A 23,022-nucleotide genomic window follows, 5' to 3' on the forward strand; every position below is an offset into this window, starting at 1 on the left:
AACCTCAAAGTTGAATTTCTTTGCTACCAAGACTCTCAACAGCCCATGGTTGTTTTTTTTTTGTTTTTGTTTTTTAATTTTTAACTATATATTGAACATTATATATTTTAATTAGCAACCTTGGGAAAAAGTTACATCAGGACTCAAGAGGCAAATGTGGAAATCCACAACAAGCTGTTTTCCCTTGTTATGCTGGAGCAGACCCACTCCAGATCTGGCCACAGCCTACATTTCACATCCTGGTCCCAGGTATGTTGGTTGCAAACTGGCTTCACCTCATCCAAGGGCCTAGTTTCAGGGCATTCTTGGCATCTATAAGTTTGAGCATCCCTTGCTCCTGCCTTAGGCAGTGCCGCTTGGCCATGGACTGGCGCATCCACTTGGTTCGGAGTTTGTACAGGTAATTGTCATAAGCCACGGCCTCGATGAGCTTCGAGGATTTTATGATAGAACCTTCAGCTTGAGCATGCTTTGCTCACTTGCTTAATGAATAGGATCCAGATCCTATGGGCCCAAACATGGTTTCCAGCAACCCTGTCTGGACCTGGACCCCCTCAGGATCTCTCAAGTCCTCAGGAACTTTCACCCATGATGGGATATCTTTCCAGCAGATGTCCCCACCTTGAATGCCTCCAAAGGAAAATCACCCTCAGAGTTATTTTAGTTCTAAGAGAGTCAGTCCTATGCTTTAAAAAAATATATATATATATATATATATTTTTATTGATTACAGAGAGGGGGAGAGAGAGAGAAACATCAATGATGAGAGAGAATCATTGATTGGCTGCCTTCTGTATGCCCCCTGCTGGGGATTGAACTTGCAACCTGGGGATGTATCCTGCAGTAATGGAACTGTGACCTCCTAGTTCATAGGTCTATGCTCAACCACTGAACCACACCCATTGGGCAACAGGCCCATGCTTTAAAAAAAAAAAAAAATTATTGATTTTTTTTTTTTTTTACAGAAAGGAAGAGAGAGGGACAGAATTAGAAACATTGATGAGAGAGAATCATCGATCAGCTGCCTCTTGTACATCCCCTACTAGGTACATGCTCTTGACTGGAATCGAACCTGGGACCTTTCAGTCCACAGTCTGATGCTCTATCCACTGAGCCAAACCGGTTTCGGCAATAGGCCCCTGCTTTGATTCCAAATCAAAACTGTCTGAGTTATCACCTACACCTAGATATTCAGAAAACTCAGGGAAGAATGACTAGAACCATTGTTTTAAACAAGCTAATGTTTCCAGAACCAGGGCATAGACCAACACAGAAACATGCTACTTTTTAAAAGTTGAGAGCAGAGACTCAATGAAATCTGGCAAAAGCAATAGATAGAAACTCCTGAGAGTTGGGAAAATGTTTGCTTTAGCCTTCAGAGCCTATGACAGTTTGAGCCAGTTTGTAACCTAGAAAATTTAACCTTATTGGAAATGTCTAAAATTAGTAAGCTAAGTGTAAAAGTTCAGTTAATTATATAAAGGAGTCTAAAAAATCCTCTGTCCATAAAAATTTTTTTTCTATTTGCTCTATTTATGTTTTCGTAAACGTTTTTGAAATGTGCAATGGTCAAATCCAGCCTGAGTCTCCACTTTACATATTTAGAACGCCTCCATGTCCATTTCTATTTGAGTTTGTTGTTTCAGGCACTTCCATGATAAATTATGTGTGAATTCTGTCAGGTGACATTTTCTTTTTTTTGCTCCACTACGCAGAGAGAGAGTAAATTGTGTCTATAGCAACCAACATTCCATTCAGAGTGGTTTTTTTTTTTTTTTTTTTTTTTTTTTTTTAATACATGTCTCAAATCCTGTGTTTTCTTCTGTTTTTCTCCTTCCTCAGAGACCCAATGCATTTTTAACTGTGCTACAGCATCTGCTCGCTTGCTTTTTGGAGTGGAGGCTCTTAGGTATATCGTGTATGTGTGATAGGGAAGTCCTCCCGGGGAATCTGCGTTTGGTTCAGCACAAGGCTTACCCTCAGAGCCTTTTTAAAACGAAGCTGCTGTGGATGCCTCTGCCTACAGAGCCAAGAACCTAGTGGGAATCACCACTTCTACCAGATGCTCTTCCTTGAAACTTGGCATTTCCACCCGTTTTGATCACCCCAACCCTTCGGAAACAGTAGAAAGATTCCTTTCCGCCTTGTAATTTTTTTGTGGTAGTGAATACAGCTCTTGTATTCTATTTCCATTCGTTTTCCTTGTCCTTGTAGTAGGCTGAGTTTTATAAATCTGTATCTTTTTTCTTTTTTAAAGCTGGTTAAATTTTGGTTCTATCTTTTTTGTTGGTTTAATTGCAGCATCTTTATTACTCCTCCTTTTATACTGTTTTCTGGTCCAGAGATTCCTCCTCTTCCCCTTCTCTCCCTCCCACCCCCTCCTCCTTTTTCTTCTTTAAGCAATTTTACTTTCCTACACTACCAGTCTTGGATTAAGTTTAACCTATTTTTGTCCTTTGTTTTTTTATGTAGTATTTCTTTTACTTCCAGTAATCCTCTAACATACTCTAGGGAGGATCTCTAGAAGCAAAATGAATAACTATTATCACCATCTCACAGTACTATGTCCCCTTGTAACTGATGCAATAATGCTGGAAATGTTGCACGTACATTTTACTGGTATTATTATCTCTAATTGGTCTTCCTCTTTCCCCCCCTGTAATCACCTAGTATGTCTGATTTTAAATGTTCTTATTATGTATTTTTCTTATTATTATGGATTATGTATCAGAAACTTTCAGAGGGTTATTTCCTTCCAAGAATTTCCTGGAATCCACTGCCTTTGAGAAAACCAGTCCAACTTATTTTTCCTTTGAATTATTGTCTCTCTTTTGTTAGATATCACTGTCCATAACCCAGTAAAAAAAATTTTCCTTCTTCAAGTTTCATTTCTACCTGCATATATATATATATATGAAAGCATTATTGTTTTATGCAAAAATTATTATTAATTGAAATATACTTTTTAAAAATTTCAAAACAATCAATTGTTGTGTCTAGCCTTCTTTTATAGCTTAACATTATCTAAAACATGTTGTTTGGCATAGAAAGACCGACACCAACAGGTACTTAGTAGGTACTCTCCTCTTCATCCTGATCCTTCCTGCTGTTGCTCCTGATCTCCTCTCCTTCCTCCTCTCTCCTACCCTCATGCTCCTTTTCCAGACACTAGTTTACACACAGAAAATCTCATTTTCTTTTTCTTCCATGGCTATTTGAAAAGTATCTCTAATTTAGCATCAATTATTAATCAGGTTCTTGGCCTTTTGATCTCTGCATGAATGAATAAAATTAAAATTCTAGGTCTTGGGGCACTGGTAGGTAATATTAGGGCAGCTCTGGCCTCAGGGTTAAACTTTGTCCACATGTGCTCTTTTTATGTTTAAGGATTTCTCTTACTTAATAGCTATCCCAGTTAGGCATTTATGGTACATGTTTGTCCAATGTATTTTTCTATGAACTTGAGTATGAGTATTTAACTTATAGAAAAATTATTAGTAGACAAAGTATGTTTTAGTTAATTTGAGAAAAACAAGAGAATAATATGGATTTAATTGATTTTTTTACAAAATATATGGAAGCTATTAAATGCTTTGTAGACTTTAGGTTTCTATAAGCAGATAAGAGGATAGAAGTCCTTCTTAAAAATAATGACAATATACTACAGGGATATAGGAATTAAATTGTATAAGATAGGCTATGAAGAGGCTAGCATGACTTGATGTTGTTTCTGAGTTTTAGGTACAAGCTTGGATACTTATGGAGTAGACAATACCTAGAGAGATTTGAATGTAAAGTAGGAAAGTATGGAACTAATTTGCTGAGCATAAATATAACCATGGACCAGATGGAAATACTGTTTTATAAGGAAGTAGTAGAAGGTGAACAGTATGGATGCATTAGAGTACCTTTACAGGAAATGTTAAGAATGTGGGCTTTTAACTAGCAATAGCAGTGGGATGAAATGTTAAGAAAAATGTGAGATTATTTTGTTGAGATTAAATTTACATAGCATAAAATTCACCACTTAACCACTTAAAAGTGTATAATGCATTAAATTTTAGTGTATTCACAAAGTCTTAAAAACATCACCATTATCTAATTTAGAGCATTTCCAGAGAAAATTACAGACACTGTGTACTGTACCTATTTGCAATCACTGAGCATTGGCCTTCTCACCCAGCCCCTGCCAAGCACTAATTTACTTTCTCCCTATAGCAATGTGCCCATGCTGGACCTTTAATCAAAATGGAACCATCTTATATTATTTGGTCTTTTGTGTCTGTTTCTTTCACGTAGCACAGTGTTACAAAGATTTATTCATGTTGTGGCATATATCAGTACTTCATTTGTTTTTAAAGCTGGGTAATATTCCATTTTTGTTTATGCATTTATCAGTTGATGGACATTTAAGTTGCTTCCATTTGACCACTATAAGCATACCTTGTTTTATTATGTCTAATGGAGATGTGCAATGAGATCCATGTTGTTTTCATGCTTGCTAAAACAACATCTACAATATTTTGTAGCTCATGCATCAATGAATAATTTCAATGTTCAGGTATTATTATTAAAAAAATACATTTTGTAAGGCTATAATTGCCACAGATAGTAGTTCCTCTGAAGGATCTAGGCACTGTGAATTGAAAACCTTCTGGAAAGGATTCATCATATTAGACACCATAAAAACATTAATGATTCATGGGAAGAGGTCAAAATGTCAACATTGACAGGAGTTTGGGAGAAGTTGATTCCAACCCTTATGGATAATTTTGAAGGGTCTAAGACTTCAGTGAAAAAAGTAATTGCTGATGTGGTGAAATAGCAAGACAACTAAAATTGGAAATGGAACCTTAAGATGTGATGGAATCACTGCAATCTCATGATAAAACTTTAATGCATGAGTAGTTGCTTCTTATGGGTTCACAAAGAAAGTGGTTTCTTGATATGGAATCTACTCCTAGTGAAGATTGTTGAAATGACAACAAAGGATGTAGAATACTACATCCTTTTGGTTGATAAAGCAGCAGTAGAGTATGATAGAATAAACTATAATAAAAATTCTTTTAGAAACAATTTTATGATTGATTATAGTTAAATTCTTTTAACATAATGTTTATGTGAAGCTGCTGAATAGAGAATTGGACAGATTTTTTTGTCCACACATTTCAATCCTTTTAGAAAATAAATAGCAATGATATTTTCTGTTCTTAGGAACAGAAAATAGCATTGCTGAATCTCAAATCACAATTCCCTTTAATCAACATTGTAACATAGGAAAAAATGGTAAAGATCAATGAATAACACCCAGTTAGAAGAAAATTAAATCCACAAATAATCTGCTCAATGAGTGTTCTTGAGCCAATATACTTAACAAGTATTTGTAAGGTAGAAATAGAAACTATATTGCAGAATTATCATATAATTTTACTTTTGGTTTGAAGAAACATTTGAAAGAGGAGCATGTGAAAGCTATGTAGAACTCTGAGTTCCTTATGCAATACTTCTATAGTAAGACTCCTCACATGAAGATTTTAAGAAAAAGAGAGATGCTTTCTTGATAGGTGGTTTGGTCACAGTTTTGCAACATACTAATTTCTTTCATACAGAGGTGCTTGCTAGATGTACACTGTGGGTAAACCGTGTTGTAAAAATTAGAAAAATATTTACTAATTTATTTTCATTTCTTTTTTCTGCTTCTCCCTTTCTTCTATGCTTCCTTCTCACAAACTAGCCAATCCACATTTGCATATTTGATGAATGTGTGAGTGAACTAATGGAAGATCTAAATATTATATTTAAATCATAAGTACTGTTCAATTTTTCTGGGTATAGTTCAATTTTAATAGGGCACCTTTTCTGCCCTCCCATATTTCTTAACAGAGCAGCGTAAATGACTGCTCTGTTAAGAAGTAACTTCTGCCCTTATCAAAATATTTCTCTTGTTATCTTCTTCATGATTTTGGTGGACACATATGCATAAACTGCAATGTCTAGAATTTTCTCTCTTGACTTCAAGTACCTTTATTTTCATATTAAGGAACAATAACTAATTTAAAACATAAATACTTGTTTTATTTATTTATTATTTATTTATTTAGGAAAACGACTGCACTTATCATTTACTGATGCAAGAAAAAACAAACCTTTTAATAATAAGGACCTAAACCAAATCCGTTACTCTCAATTCATATTTTACAAGGGAGGCAAGAGCATACAAGAGAGTCAAGACAGTCTCTTCAATAAATGGTGTTGGAAAAATGGACGGATACATGCAAAAAAAATAAACTAGACCATCAACTTATACCATACGCAAGAATAAACTCTAGCTAAAAGACTTAAATGTAAATAATGAAAACATAAAAATTCATGCACTCTGAGGGATCCTCCAGCCTGACCTGTGCCCTCTGGAAGTCTGGGAGCCCTTGGCGGATGTCTGACTAAGCTGTTAGTCGGACATCCTTAGCACTGCTGCAGAGGCAGGAAAGGCTCCCACCACAGCCCCTGTGCTGGCCAGCCCTGAGCTGGCCTCTGCCTGTGCAGCACTCCTCCTATGGGAGTGCACTGACCAACAGGGGGCAGCTCCTGTGTTGAGCGTCTGCCCCCTGGTGGTCAGTGTACATCATAGTGACTAGTTGTTCCCAGTTGTTCTGCCATTAGGGTCAATTTGCATATCACTCTTTTATTATATACGGTAGGATATGGCTAACCAATGGACACAGATAATAGTGTGGTGAAGGCCTGGGGAGGGTAGTGGTGAGGACTAGAATGAGTCAATGGGGGGAAAAAAGGGGACAGATGTAATACTTTCAACAATAAAGATGAAAAAAATTAAGGACCTAGACTAGGGGTGTCGAACTCAATCAGAGAAGGGGCCAAAATCTAAAATCCAGCCTAAATCGCGGGCCAAATGGTTTACTGAACAGTCATAAACTGTCATTGTGATGGAAACGCAGCGGAGTGCAGTGATGACAGCGCGGTGCGGGCCACACTGCAAGGCCTGGCGGGACGGATTTGGCCCGCGGGCCTTGTGTTTGACACATGTGATAAACCATATAAGAAATTTTTACTATTATTGAGCATTGGTTATATTTTATTCCTTCTTCTTTAAAACTGATTGTATCACATTTTCAAATTTATTTTCTTCCCAAATATTTGAAATATCAGAAATTTAGAGCTATATACTGCTTTATCTTGAATATTTTGTGATTAAGACATTCAAGTAAACATCTAATATAAAATATATATATTATATTTACATATAATATACTCTCAGCTGATATGTTATGAAACTTCTATTACTGTTGGTGAGTTCCCTAAGCTGGCCTGACATATTTATTTATAATTAATGACTTATTACACACAGATGCATACACACATACAAATACATATAATATAATACATATAATTAAAAGTATTTAAAATTGTACTTTCCTTTCAGACACAATCAAATCGGTGGTTTAAGACTGCCAATTTAGGTATAAACCTGAATGTTTCCCAACATTCTCTTCAATGTATGATTCCGGTTGTGGTTTGGTTACAAGAGAAATATGCATGAGAAAGCAGCAGTAAGGAAGATCTGCTGGTGGTAGCTGGTTAGAGTCTGTGAGGAATGGATGTAGAGTGGCCTACAAACTCTAGTTTGTACTTGGCTTTCAGTTCAACATAAAATGTCTTAATTCCTAACTGCTGGTCTTGCTGACCAATAGTGACTCAGGCCTACACCAGATATTTTGCAGCAAACTCACCAAAAGAGTATGGACAGAAAACCGACAAACTCTGTAGACTTCTACAAGGGTCTTCTTTACCTTTCCATTCCAGTGCTCTAGCTTCTTGTAAGCTCCAGGCTGATAAAGGCTTTCCTCAGAACCCTTTCAGCACATCCATAGATTGTATTAAGCTAAATTTCAATGAAAAACAAAACAAAACAAAAAACCCCCAAACTAACAACTTTTTCCATTTACTAGCAATAGTCCACACAACTCATAGTGTTCTGCCTCCCTGTTTGAACACTAAATGATCCTTTATAATAAAAGAATAATATGCAAATTGTCCCCTCAAACAGGAGTTTGACTGGGAGTTTGACCAGGGTGTGGTGCCAGCCCGCCAACTGCCCTTGGTCTCTCCCCAGAACTGCCCCACCCCTAATTGGGCCCCCCCTATTAGGCGTGGGGTAAGCCAGCCAACCTCTTGCATTCCCTTCCCCTTGTCCCATCCTCCCAGCCAGCCGGACCCTACCTGTGCATGAATTTGTGCACCAGGCCTCTAGTAGAACAATAAGATAAAGTGTAGGTTTGTTACAATTTGGCTAATCTCTATTGAGTTTCACACATTGAGTGTGTATGCTGAAGTGAGAGGAGATAGAAGAGTGAGTTGTCCTTCTAGAGCCAATATTTCAGGATAGTGAATTTACTTTTATAACTCAGTGAAACCCCCCAAAATCCAATCAGGGATTATCTGACAGTTACTATAAAACCCAATTTCTAGAATATTTATATATATGTTAAGGATCCCCAATTTCACCTGTAGACTTGCATGCAGATGTGAATACAATGGACCTAATGCCAATACAGTAGTTTTTCTTGGTCAATTCTGGTTCATCCAGCAAGTTGATAGAATTGTACAGGCTTCTCTTAAAACTTCCCTCTAAATCAGGGACAGCATATAATTTCAGTATGTATTTTCAGCTCTGTGGGTTATATGGATTCTTCCTTCCTTTCTTTTCTTAAGAGAAACAATTCAATAATATTTTATTCAATAAAATTGTTTTTCCTTTCATTGACTTTTGCTCATAGCATATTTTTAGCTACAATGTAAAATATTTTAATACAGATATCCAATAATTAAAAATAGACCAATATACATAGGAATTACCCAGTGAGACCAAACAATACACCAAATATTATTAAAATGAATTCATATTATATTTAGCCGAAACCGGTTTAGCTCAATGGATAGAGCGTCGGCTTGGGGACTGAAGGGACCCGGGTTCGATTCCGGTATAGGGCATGTACCTTGGTTGCGGGCATATCCCCAGTAGGGGGTGTGCAAGAGGCAACTGATCGATGACTCTCTCTCATCGATGTTTCTAACTCTCTATCTCTCTCCCTTCCTCTCTGTACAAAATCAATAAAATATATTTAAAAAAATAAAATAAAATAAAATGAATTCATATTATATTTAGACATAATAAAATCAAACCAGGACATTATGGTCTATCTTAATTATTTCTAACCACAAAATAAAGCTTCAAATCTAAGAGAGAAATATTTATTAAACAAAGTGTTTTGTTTTTCTTTTTTTCCTTCCTCTGTCACTCCAGCAGAATAGACAAATCTAACACATAACTCAGCATACTTTATACTTCCCTTACCTTATTCTCATTTTCAGGAAGGTTAGTCAAATATGCAACTCATGTGGAAGTCTTCTTCTTAAAATGAGGACAACAACCCTGGAAAATATTATAGTTTAATTAGAGCAAATTGTATTTGAAAGTATATTTCTTCTCTAAACATCTGTTGCATAAAATTGACTTCATATCTAGACTTTAATTCATTTTGAAAAGTTGGTTTCTTTTGTAATTACTCAATTCCTCCACTGTAGCATGGAAAATGGCCATATGCCATACCTACATTTTAAAAAAGAGAACTTTAAGAAATAGCTATATGATTCAAGGATAATAACAAGAATTCCTTTTATATAATACAACTTTAAGAAATAGCTACTATGATTAATGGCCTTGCTCAGATTTGGCTTATACAGATCCCTGTTGTAAGGATCATTGATGAGGTTCAACTTTTTAGTCTTTAAGCCAATGCTATAAATTTTTCATGAGTTTCAATTGTCTAACCATCTAGTGACATTCAAATGCTCATAGAATGTATAAACCAACAAAATGACCACATTTAAAGAAAATGTGAGCCAAGCTTTATTCTGTAGTTTGTTTTTCTTGACAGTGTGATGAGTAATGCTTGAGATGAGGCTTTCACTTAGGATGGGCATTGTAAAGGTTAGGGGAAAAATGTATAACCAAAATCTATTGCTCTCACATTAATCAACTGGAGACCAAAATTAGTTTTAAAAATCTTAAGTTTGCCCACAAATATATTCAACTGAAAACACATAAAACACAAGCTTCTAAATTATCAAGTATATTATTAAGTGGTTACTGGTATTCTGGGGAAAAATAAAAGAAATCAGTGATTACAGTCTTTTGATTCAGTTCAACTGTTATTTGAATAAAACTTTCTGAAACTTATTTCAGCTAAAAATTCCAAGATAATGTAGAGATTTTATTATTAATACACTGCTTATTGGCTTTACTTATATATTGATGAAAAAATATTTTGTCATACTTCCAGCCATTGCCTTTATTTTAAAGACTTAATTTATTGAGAGCAGTTTTACATTCACAAAAAAACTGAGGGGAAGGTACAGAGATCTCCCATATACCCCATGGTCGCAAACACATGCAAGCTCTCCATTATCATCACTCCCTGCCAGAGTGGTACTTTACTACAATTGATGAACCTACATTGTCACATTATAATCACCTAAAGACCATAGTTTACCTGTGGTCCACTCTTGGCATTATATTATTAACTTTAAAAATTTGAAGATTTCTTTATCTTATTTGAGATTCTGGTTTGCTTTTCATCATTACTGAATCAAATTAATCTCTTGAGTAACCATTTGTCTGTTCTTCTCATGTGTTAAAAAAAAAAATGCCAGGGGGGAGGGAAAAAAAATGCCTACTGTTTTGATTATGTGGAAACCATGTTACAAATAATACTCTTTTTGGATTTAAAAAAGACATATTCTTTAAAGTTTTAAAGAATATTATTCCAACTTTTTTTTATTATTCCAACATAATTTGAGTTCTTTTTATATAATACAACTTTAAGAAAGAGCTATATAGGTCTCATTCTACGGACAATTCATTGTCTTTGTCTGTGCAAGAGATGGAGAGACAGTGAGCAAGAAGCCCCTTTTTCTATAGTACATTAGTCTTCACCTCATATTATTTCTACTTATTTTCCTAGGACTGTACTTTGTAATAAAGTAATATTAATCTAATCCTATTTATACCACTGTTATACAACTCTCTGTTATCTGTCTTATCATCTTCCAATCTATGTATTCATCTGTTATAATACCCATAACAACAGACTTCACCATAATAATTTTTGCCATCCTACTTCATCTGTTTCTTTGATATTTATATATTTGGACACACATAATTCCTTATCTATTTGAGCAAACCTCTTTTCTTAAATGCCGTGAATGGACATTCTTTAGAGATATGTAGCTAAAATTCAATTAAACCCTCTAAGATATAAAAAAGTATATTTAGTGTAATTTCTGGTAATTTTAGAGGTCATCATTTTGTCTACCATGAGAACTTGATTTAACTCTCAATGTTATTCTTTTTCTAAACTCCTCTGCTTTTTCTTTGGCTGACAACAATACACTATTCTTTTAAAAACTTTTTTGTTTATTTTAAACAAAACAACAAAGTTAATTGCTTTTCCATACACTATTCTTGACAAAGATACCTGATTGTAAATCTTAGCTTAAGAAGAGAATAAGTTGTTTTACACTTTTGATCAAAAATTACAGACAGGGGAGAAACCAAGATGGCGGCATAGGGTAGACACCCGAATGAAGCCTACCACAACAAATTTGAATTTAGAACTGGAAAACAGGGGAAACATTGCCTTGAAGCGCGGGATGGCTGGCTGAGTGGAGGCTCTACCATCTGGGAAGGAGAGAGAAGGCACGCTGAACCTCAGGAACTGTGAAGGTGCGAACTGTGTGTGCAAAAAGGCGGCCGACTTCCCTGCAGGCTTGCTCGCAGTGCACGGTGAGTTCCCTGCCGGATTACTCCCTGCACAGAGAGGGCGGACAGCTAATGCGCGGCTGGCTTTCTTGTTTGGGAGGAAAACAGAACCTCCCTATTGCTCTGATAGATGGCCACAGACAGGGAGAGGCCAGACTGTCAGGCAGTGGGCAGAGATCTCTGAGGTGTGTGAAGCCAGCGGCCATTACTGCGGGACTCAGAAACCAGACCCTTGTGGGGAGGGGCGGAATAAAGCTTGTCTGCACCACCCGAGACTCCGCCCCATCCAAGCGGAGCACAGAAGCCCTTCCAGTGGCTAGCTTTCTCATTCACCACAAATAGGACTCTCTTAGGGAGAAACAGACAGGAATACAAAGCTTGTCTGCACCTATACCAAAGAGGTGCGCATGCCTGCAACCAATCTTGTGGGATTCACCAAGGCTTGTCTGTGCCACCCTGAGACGCCACCCCATCCAAGTGGAATACAGAAACCCTCCTAGCTGAGACACTTCTGATCCTCGTAGCCAATTGGCTTGGAGATCAATGCTTCCCAGTGATACCAACAACAAGCAAGGCTTAACAACAAGTCTGCACACACTGTCCACAAAGGGCTACACCAAGACTGTCCACCTCAGGTAACTGGGAGGCTGACCCACTGAACCATATAGGACACCTTAGCACACAAAGCCACCCTACCAACTCAGGGAAGCTGCGAAAATGCCGAGACAAGGAAACAGATCACAAACAAAAGAAATGGAAGACAAGAAGTGACTGGATATAGAGTTCAAAACCACACTTATAAAGTTTTTTAAGAATTTCCTAGAAAAGGCCAATAAAATAAATGAGACCTATGAGGATATGAAAAGGGATCAACTAGAAATAAAGAATACATTGAAATAGAAAATATTATACAGAGTCCTAAAATCAGAATGGAAGATTGCAAGAATCAAGTCAAAGATTTGGAACATAAAGAGCCAGAAGACACTCCTCCGCAGAAGCAATAAGATAAGAGAATCCAGAAAGTTGAAGATAATGTAAGAAACCTCTGGGACAACTTCAAACGAACCAACATCAGAATTATGAGGGTCCCAGAAGAAGAGAGAGAGCAAGATACCGAAAAAATACTGAAAAAAATAGTGACAGCATCTTTAGAAATGTTTGGCCTTTCTAAGCTTGTGCTACTGGCGTTTAACATAGTGCCTGTGTGCTTTAGGAGGGAAGTTTAGTCTCAAATGTCTGAACACATCCCCGTTCCCTGACCCCCTTTTTTTGTTTTGGGTAAACATTAGGGGTGTTAGTCTCAAAACTGTGAAGTGACATCTCAAAACAGTCCTTAAGGACCTAATGGCTTCCCTCGAATTTAAACCAGCTCTAGATAGGAAAAACCTAAGTCCCTTCATTTGCTTTTTCAGTGGGTAGCTCATCCCATATTTAGAACAAGTAGGGGTGCCTTGCTTAAATAAAAATAGCATTTAATGTATAATTGTGTGAAGGGTTTATGGATAAAGCTGTACTCCTGTCACATTGTGGCAGTACATTCTGCTTTCATACTAAATAGCTTGTTATTTAAATATTGGATCAAAATGGCTGGTTTGAAAATGTAGTCATTAATAAACTAATTTTATGTGCACCTGTGTAGGAGAATCAAAAAAAAAAAAAAGAAAAAAAAGAAAAAAGAAAAAAATAGTGACAGAAAACTTCTCCCACCTGGTGAAAGAAATAGACTTACAAGTCCAGGAAGCACACAGAACCCCAAACAAAAGGAATCTAAAGAGGACCACACCAAGACACATCCCACTTAAAATTCCAAGAGCAAAAGACAAAGAGAGAATATTAAAAGCAGCAAGAGAAAAGTAGGTAGTTACCTCTAAAGGAGCACCCATATGATTGTCAGCTGATTTCTCAACAGAAACCATGCAGGCCAGACAGGAATGGCAAGAAATATTCAAGGTGATGAATGAATAGCAAGAACCTACAGCCAAAAATACTCTATCCAGCAAAGCTATCACTCAGAATCGAAGGCCAGATAAAGAGCTTCACAAATAAAAAAAAAAAGCTAAAGGAGTTCATCACCACCAAACCAGAATTATATGAATTGCTGAAGGGGGTTCTTTAGGAAGAGGAAGAATATATAGATAAAAATTATGAACAACAAATACGTAACTATCAACAAGTGAAACTAAAAGCCAAGGGAATTAAAAAACCTGATGAACAATATTAACCAGTGAATATAATAGAAGCAGAGGTATGGAAGGGGAGTGGACTGACGATTCTTGGGGAAAAGGGGAGAGGGGGGTGTGGGAAGAGACTGAACATAAACTGTGCACCTATGGATGAGGACAATGGGGGGTGGGGAAAGGGCAGAGGCTGGGGTGGGAACCTGTGGAGGTGGGGGAAATGAGGAACATTTGTAATAATCTGAATAATAAAGACTTATTAAAAAAAAAAAAAAAAAAAAAAAAAAAGAAGAAAATGGGTCTCAAAAGAACTGGTGGCCCAGAAAGAAGCTCACTGCAGACTGATCCATACGCCTTTCAGCACAACGATTATGGCTTGTCTCATTTTTTATTCTTATAAATATGTCTCCAGTAGGACATGACCTCACTCATCTAGGGGAAATGGTGAACAACATAGACTGATGAACAAGAACAGACCCAGAGAGAAGGAGCCATGGGTCAGACTGCTGGACCTCAAAGGGAGGGTGGGGATAAAAGGGAGAGATCAACCAAAGGACTTGTGTGCACACACATGAGCCTAACCCGTGGTCAAGGACAATAGAGGGTGGGGGTATAAGTGTGTGTGTGGGGGATTAGAATGAGGGTTGAGGACAAATATGTGATACCTTAATCAATAAAGACATTAATTAAAATAAAATACTGCCTAGACAAGGTTTCTGTCAGCAGCTTTTTCTAGTAAAATCCAAGGTAAATTTGCATATTATGTAAATTATTCTGACCCGGAAATTAATAATAACACAAGATTAAAAAGGACAAACTTAAAATTTTCTTCCGTTTATTTTCTTAAAATGGGATTGCTATTTACAGAGTAACCTGGAAGTGTCTACTCAAGCACTTAATTTTGATACCAACTAACCACATTCACAGTAAAATAGGCGTTGCTTTGACCCGAGGGGTGAGTTACAGTATCAAAAGGCTTCTATCTCTCTCTCTCCCAAATTTTTTTTTGGGAGGCAGCTAAAAATTTTTGGTGGCCTTGCTCTGGCAAGGCTTACTTTCAAGTGTCTAAAAACAGAAGGGGAAGTTCCTACTTACATTCTTAAGTTAATGGGAACAGAAGAGTTAACCTAAGGTATTTTCTGACACCAGCACTAGAGTGCACTACTCCTGGTTAGGGTAAGTAGGAGCTGGAAGAAGCGGGGTAGGAAATGGGAGGTGTCTGTAATACCATTAGCAATTAAACAAAAACAAAAAACTTTAAAAAAGTAACTTTTGGACAAGGTTTTGTGGGCAGTTCTACTGTAGTAAAATCCAAGGTGAGTTTTGCATATTATGTAACATCAACTGACGAACAAAACAGATCCAGAGACAAAGAAGCATCCAGCAGACCATCAAACCTCAGAGGGAAGGTGGGGGAGGGAAGGGGAGGGGGTGTCAGGGGGAGAGATCAGCCAAAGGACTTGTGTGCAGGCAGATGAGTCTCCCCACTGGACACAGACGCCAGGGGGCGAGGGCATGAGAGGGGGGAGGGGCTGGGAGGGTAATGGGGGGGGGGATGAGGACACGTATGTAATACCTCATCCATAAAGAAATTAAACAAAAAAGAATTTCAGATATATAGGTAGAAATTTAAAAAACAAATGCTGTTTTCTGTGAGTAGTTTGATCTAGTAAAATCCAAGGTAGATTTGCATACTACGTAACATATATGTAAATGATGCCGACCAGAATATTATAACTCCAGACTAAAAAGGACAAACTTAAAGTTTTCTTTTGTTTATTTTCTTAAAACAGGACTGCTATTTACAGAGTAACCTGGAAGTGTCTATTCAAACACTAAATTTAGGTATCAACCAACCACATTCACAGTGAAATAGGAGTTGCTTTGACCCGAGGGGTGAGTTACACTAGTAAAAGGCTTCTATCTCTCTCTCTTCCCAAAAATTTTTTTTTGGGAGGCAGCTAAAAATTTTTGGTGGTCTTGCTTTGGCAAGGCTTATTTCTAAGTATCCAAGAAAAGAAGTGAAAGTTCTTACAAATCTTGTTATTAAAAGAGAAAAGCAGATAGTTACCTATAGAGGAGCACCCATATTGTTAGCTGATTTCTCAGCAGAAACCATGCAAGCCAGATGGGAATGGCAAGAACCTACAGCCAAAATTACTCCACCCAGCAAAGCTATCACTCAGAATAAAAGGCCAGATAAAGAGCTTCACAAATAAAAAAAGTTAAAGGAGTTCATCACCGCCAAACCAGAATTATATGAATTGCTGAAGGGGGTTCTTTAGGAAGAGGAAGAAGATATAGATAAAAATTATGAACAACAAATACATAACTATCAAGTGAAACTAAAAGCCAAGGGAATTAAAAAACCTGATGAACAATATTAACTGTTGAATATAATAGAATCAGAGGTATGGAAGGGGAGTGGACTGACGATTCTCAGGGAAAAGGGGAGTGGGGGGTACGGGAAGAGACTGGACATAAACTGTGCACCTATGGATGAGGACAATGGGGGGTGGGGAAAGGACAGAGGGTGGGGTGGGAACCTGGTGGAGGGAGCAATTGGGTGTGGGGGAGGGAAAGAGGAACATTTATAATAATCCAAACAATAAAGATTCATTAAAAAAAAAAAAAGAATTACAGACAGGATTGCAAGAAAAAAATCTTGTTTGAAGATGCTTAAAAACAAAAACAGAATTTTCATGAATCCTCCATACTGCCAAAATCCTTGCAACTCTTATGTTAATTCCGGATTTATTTCATTCTTTTATATCTTGATTGCCTTGCCATGTTTACACTGAAATGTCACACCCATAACTTAGTCACTTAATGCAATTATTCCTACATTCTTTTTTAAAAAAATGTACACTTTATTGATTTTTTACAGGGAGGAAGGGAGAGACATAGAGAGCCAGAAACATCAATGAGAGAACATGAGAGAGCATCCCCCATTGGGGACTTGCCTGCAACCAAGGTACATGCCCTTGATTGGAATCGAACCCAGGACCCTTCAGTCGGCAGGCCGACGCTCTATCCACTGAGCCAAACAAGCCTCAGCTATTCCTACATTCTTAAATATCTCAGCCCTGGTAGTGTCCTGGTAGCATAATCCTTGGTCAGCAGCCTTGGCAGGCATACAAGTCCCACCTGCCTGATTCCTCTCTGCACTTACCCCAGCTGGGAGTGAAGCGTTTACATATATATCCTTGACTTAACACAAACTCAGCAGAGATTTCTGGGCTCAGAGTGGCCACCAGCTAGGGATCTTAGGGAACTTTTTTAAGGGGCACAAGATCCTGCTCAAGGGCAGCACCTAGTGGCATACGGCGGCATTGGCCACTGCAGCCCCTTCTTTTTAAAAAAATATATTTTGTTCATTATTTCCCCTAGATGAGTGAGATCATGTGATATTAGAAATACACTTATAAGAACCAAAAATGAGACAAGCAATAATGGTTTTGCAGATTAGGAGACAGGAAAGCATCGATCAGACTGTCAAACCTCAGAGGGAAGGTAGGGAAGGGTGGGGGTAAGGGGGAGAGATCAACCAAAGGACTTGTATGCATGCATATAAGCCTCACCAGTGGTCATGGACAACAGGGGGGTGGAGGCATTCATGGGGAAAGGTTTGGGATGGGAATGGGGGGATGAGGACAAATATGTGATACCTTAGTCAAAAAAGAAATTTAAAAAAGAATCAAAATAAATAAAATACATTTTAATGATTTTTTACAGAGAGGAAGGGAGAGGAATAGAGAGTTAGAAACTCCGATCAGCTGCCTCCTACACACCTCCTACTAGGGATGTGCCCGCAACGGAACCTGGGACCTTTCAGTCCACAGTTTGATGCTCTATCCACTGAGCCAAACCAGTTAGGGCTGCAGCCCCCTTTTTAACCCCGTCAGTCCAGGGTAGAGCTCCCGAGGGTTCCTGGAAGCACATGAATAAAGCGCCCTTATTAAGGAATGATGGCCCAAACCGGTTTGGCTCAGTGGATAGAGCGTCGGCCTGCGGACTGAAAGGTCCCAGGTTTGATTCCGGTCAAGGGCATGTACATTGGTTGCGGGCACATCCCCAGTGGGGGCTGTGCAGGAGGCAGCTGATCCATGTTTCTCTCTCATCGATGTTTCTAGCTCCTTTCCTCTCTGTAAAAAAATCAATAAAATATATTTTTTTAAAAAAAGGAATGATGTATCATATCTGTTATGGAGGGGATGTTTTTATCCTCCAAACCCTCTCTCACAATATGATGCAATAAGGTGGTGCCCTAGAGAAATTATTAGGATTAAATGAAGTCCTAAGGGTGGGGCTGTCATGAATGCGATCAGTATCCCTGTAAGAGTAAGTAGAGAACTTGCTTTCTGTTTCTGCTTCACTGCCGTGGAAGGATAAAGGAAGTAGGCAGTCTGCAACCTGAAGAGGATTCCTACCAGAATCTTACTGTGCTGGTTCTCTGATCTCAAACTTCCAGCCCCCACACCTGGGAGACATAAATTTCTGTTGTTTATAGGCTATACAATTTATGGCATTTTGCTACAGCATATGACCAAGGCAATATCCTAGACTGTACTATAAATTTACTGTGTTTGTGATCTTAGTTCTATTAGCAGTTTGATACAGTATAGTAAACTTTTGTCATATGCAATTTCTGAGAACACATAAATGTGGGGTTAATGAAAATAGGTGTCCTTGGTAAAGTATATAGACCATAAACAATCCATGCTTTTGCTATTTTTACATATTTACTTGAAACAAAACATAAACACAATATTATTATCAGTGCCAACTATAAATAATTGAGTGTGCTTTACTTTTTAATTTTTATTCAGTGTCTTCATTCACATATCTAAATGTGTGTCGAGGATTTGTTGAATGAGAGCATTCTCTCTCTCTCTCTCTCTCTCTCTCTCTCTCTCTCTCTATATATATATATATATATATATATATATATATATATATGTATATCAGCTATCAGGCAAAAGTTTGAATCTGTTTTTTGAAAATATTCTAAATTAAACTTTTTCCTCTAGTGATCATTATGCTTACTTTTGCACTGGACTATTTTTCATATTAAATTGGTCTTTTAAAAATATTTTTATTGATTTCAATAAGAGAGAGTGAGAGAAACATCGATGATGAGAATCATCAATGTGCCTCCTGCACACCCCTCACTGGGGATTAAGCCCACAACCAGGACATGTGTCCTGAAAGGGAACTGAAGCCTGACCTCATGGTTCATGGGTTGACACTCAACCACTGAGCAACACTAGCTGGGCAAAATTGATCTTGGCCAGTTTTGATTTTTTTAAAGATTAGCAGTATCCCTGAAATAATTTAATCCAACAATCATACTCAGAAATGGCCTTAAGTTATTAATTTGTCAAAGAACTCACTCCTGCTAGGCTTTCTTGAATCTAAATAATTGTTCAGGGAATATCTTCTACCATGCAACTTATTGCTGAAGGATGTCCACCTGACAAACAATGAAATGAGGTAACATATCTAGGCAAATTTTAAAAGGAGAAAGAGCTTTAAAAATTTGTAAATCTATTTTATTATTTGATTATACTTGGCACCTGTCATTTTTGTGTTATTTCCTTTGTTGTGGAAAAGAAGAAATTCCTTTCATGTTTGACAGCTTTTTCAAGGTCAGTGGAGTAATTCTTTTTACAGTAGAACTTTGCATATTATGATTATCAAGGAGAGAAAAAGTCTAGCCTCAGTGTGTTCACATAGTACTTTTTAAAATAGTGATTGCCTTCCCATTTCTGCACTTAAATGTCACATCCATGGCCTAGTCTTTTAATGCAATTATTTCTACATTCTTTTGGATCATTAGAAAATTTCTGGAATCACAAGAACACACTGTACTGGCTGAGGAATTATGTGTATACACAGAAATTTGGTTCCCGATTTACTATCTCACCCCATTTCTTAGAGCTCCTTAACTCTGCTGGTCCCAAATATGGTTTACCAATGAAAATGGTACCAGTAAGCAGAACTGGAGTAAAAGGAATTGAGAAAGTCTTGAAATGAATAGAATTAGCTCTAACAGTAACTGGAAAACTAGAGAAGAGATCAAGACATTTGACCTGAGATGAAATCTTAAGGTTAGGACAGGGCCTCTACCAAATGGCCTAGCCTTGGGAGGTCATGAAAAAATGTCTAGTGTGAGGACCAGTGTATGGATTGTTGAATGTTTTAGGTGATAAGGTAGGGGTGGGGGAGGTGGGGAAATCATAATTCATGAACTATTTTCAGACCAGACAAGTATAGGACTTAAAATGTACAAATACATGTGGACGGGAAGGAATTTTACATGATGTGAAATTTTGAAAGGTTATTTTATAGTTTGACTTTCAATATTTATAAATGATATATTCAAATGTTCAATCATGTGCCACCTAATGAGACAGGAACATATTCTGAGAAATGCATCATTTGGTAATTTTGCCGTCATGTGATTATAATAGAGTGTGCTTACGCAAACCTTAATGGCGCAGCCTATTACACACCTAGGCTATCAGGTATAGCCTTTTGCTCCAGGATTCAAAACACAAGATTAAATCCAACATAAGGAAAAGGATTCAATCAGAAGGTACAGAAACATGAGAGGTATGAGGCTCTACTAGCACAACTTAGCATACTGTTTACAACAGATTTTTTTTGTATATAGGGAGTGTAATATTAAAAATTATGTCATGGTAAATATATAAGCCAGTAACAAAATCATTTATTATCATTATCAAGTATCATGTACTGTACATAATTGTCTGTTCTATACTTTTATACAACTGGCAGCACAGTAAATTTGTTTATTCTAGTATCGCCATAAACATGTAAGTAATGCCTTGTGCTACAACCTAATGGAGGCGACAAAGCCTCTAGAATAGGTATTTTTCAGTTACATTATAATCTTATGGGGCCACCTCCCTATCTGTGGTTCTTTGTTGACCAAAAAATTGTTATTCCACATTGAACTGTGTAATGTGATGGTAGCTGTAAGAATGCTTTCAATGTCTATTAGTTTGAGGAAGTTTCCTTCTATTTCTAGTTTATTGAGATAAAATCAAATATTATATAACAACATAATGTAGATATAATGTGTGCCTTTGAATGTTTTTTTGTTCTGGTACTATTTACATTTCTTTCTGGCATGCGGTAGGCTAGACACACCTCTAAACCAGACCATCTTACTCATCAGGGATAAGAAAGGTTCAGTACTGAGCTTCAGTCGCTGAATAGTCTGGTTAGCATTCTGCATAAGGTGTAATCCTGAATGCCTGGAGCGTTCACTAGGGCCTTTGAGGCTACGGCACGTGAATTCCATTCTTATTACAAAACATTGTTATTCCACACTGAACTGTGTTAAAAGTAAAATAAGTGTTTCAACTAGAAATAAAAGGGATCAACTAGAAATAAAGAAAACATTGTCTGAAATAAAAAAAATATTACACAGAATCCTAAAAACAGAATGGAAGATTGCAAGAATCAAGTCAAAGACTTGGAACACAAAGAGCCAGAGGACACTCCTCCACAGAAGCAAGAAGATAAGAGAATCCAGAAAGTTGAAAATAGTGTAAGAGACCTCTGGGACAACTTCAAGCGAACCAACATCAGAATTATGGGGGTCCCAGAAGGTGACAGAGAGCAAGATATCGAAAACATATTGAAAGAAATAGTGACAGAAAACTTCCCCCACCTGGTGAAAGAATTAGACTTATAAGTCCAGGAAGCGCACAGAACCCCAAACGAAAGGAATCCAAAGAGGACCACACCAAGACAAATCATAATTAAAATTCCAAGAGCAAAGGACAGAGAGAATATTAAAAGCAGCAAGAGCAAAGAAGGTAGTTACCTATAAAGGAGCACCCATACGATTGTCAGCTGATTTCTCAACAGAAACCATGCAGGCCAGACGGGAATGACAAGAAATATTCAAGGTGATGAATAGTAAGAACCTACAGCCAAAAATACTCTACCCAGCAGAGCTATCACTCAGAATCGAAGGCCAGATAAAGAGCTTCACAAATAAAAAAAAAAGCTAAAGGAGTTCATCACTGCCAAACCAGAATTATATGAATCGTTGAAGGGGGTTCTTTAGGAAGAGGAAGAAGATATAGATAAAAATTATGAACAACAAATACGTAACTATCAACAAGTGAAACTAAAAGCCAAGGGAATTAAAAAACCTGATGAACAATATTAACTGGTGAATATAATAGAATTAGAGGTATGGAAGGGGAGTGGACTGACTATTCTTGGGGAAAAGGGGAGTAGGAGGGTGCTGGAAGAGCCTGAACAAAACTGTGCACCTATGGATGAGGACAATGGGTGGTGGGGAAAGGGCAGAGGGTGGGGTGGGAACCTGGTGTAGGGGAGCAATGGAGGGGGAAAAAATGAGGAACAATTGTAATAATATGAACAATAAAGATTTATTTTAAAAAAGTAACAAAAAAATGGAAACAAATATTCACCAATATAATAAAAGAGAAAAAAATTGGACTTTATTATTTTAAAATATTTATTAATTTCTTTGAGTGTTGGTTATTAAACATTTCCAGCACACACTGCAAATCAGTGTGATAAAAATATTAACATTCTGTAGAATCAGTTAAGCATTTGTCTTATTTTTTGCTACAATACATATGGGGTAAGAATATAATGCTGTTTTCAATTGATTATGTAAAGCTATCTATCAATGTTTGTCAGGTTTTGCTGCTTTTCTGGGCCTGGAGCTGAAATACAACTGAGGCCTACATGTTATCACTAAGGATAAAGGTCAGGGGGTGCAAACCCCATGACCATCAATCTGTTAGGCAAGAAAAGGTCACCCTGGGGACAAGGTCTCACCCTACAATTGTCCGTTGCTAAGGAGCTGGGGATTTCCACCCTGGTGACCTTTTGTACCTGACCATCATTCTTTCTCTGCTCCTGTCTGTCTAACTGCCTACCACAAGTCTTCTCTGACTTGGAAGAGAATTGGAATAACTGTAGGAGGTAGAA

The 23,022-nt window shown here is 37.4% G+C and overlaps 1 pseudogene; it reads right to left on the reverse strand.

The window, feature by feature from the left end:
• Window positions 1-271: 271 nt before the first annotated feature.
• On the reverse strand, window positions 272-21,346 carry LOC118729677 (annotated as a pseudogene).
• Window positions 21,347-23,022: the final 1,676 nt, after the last annotated feature.

This window comes from Pipistrellus kuhlii, unplaced genomic scaffold (genome assembly GCF_014108245.1).
Source record: "Pipistrellus kuhlii isolate mPipKuh1 unplaced genomic scaffold, mPipKuh1.p scaffold_m20_p_3, whole genome shotgun sequence".
Lineage (NCBI taxonomy): Eukaryota > Metazoa > Chordata > Mammalia > Chiroptera > Vespertilionidae > Pipistrellus > Pipistrellus kuhlii.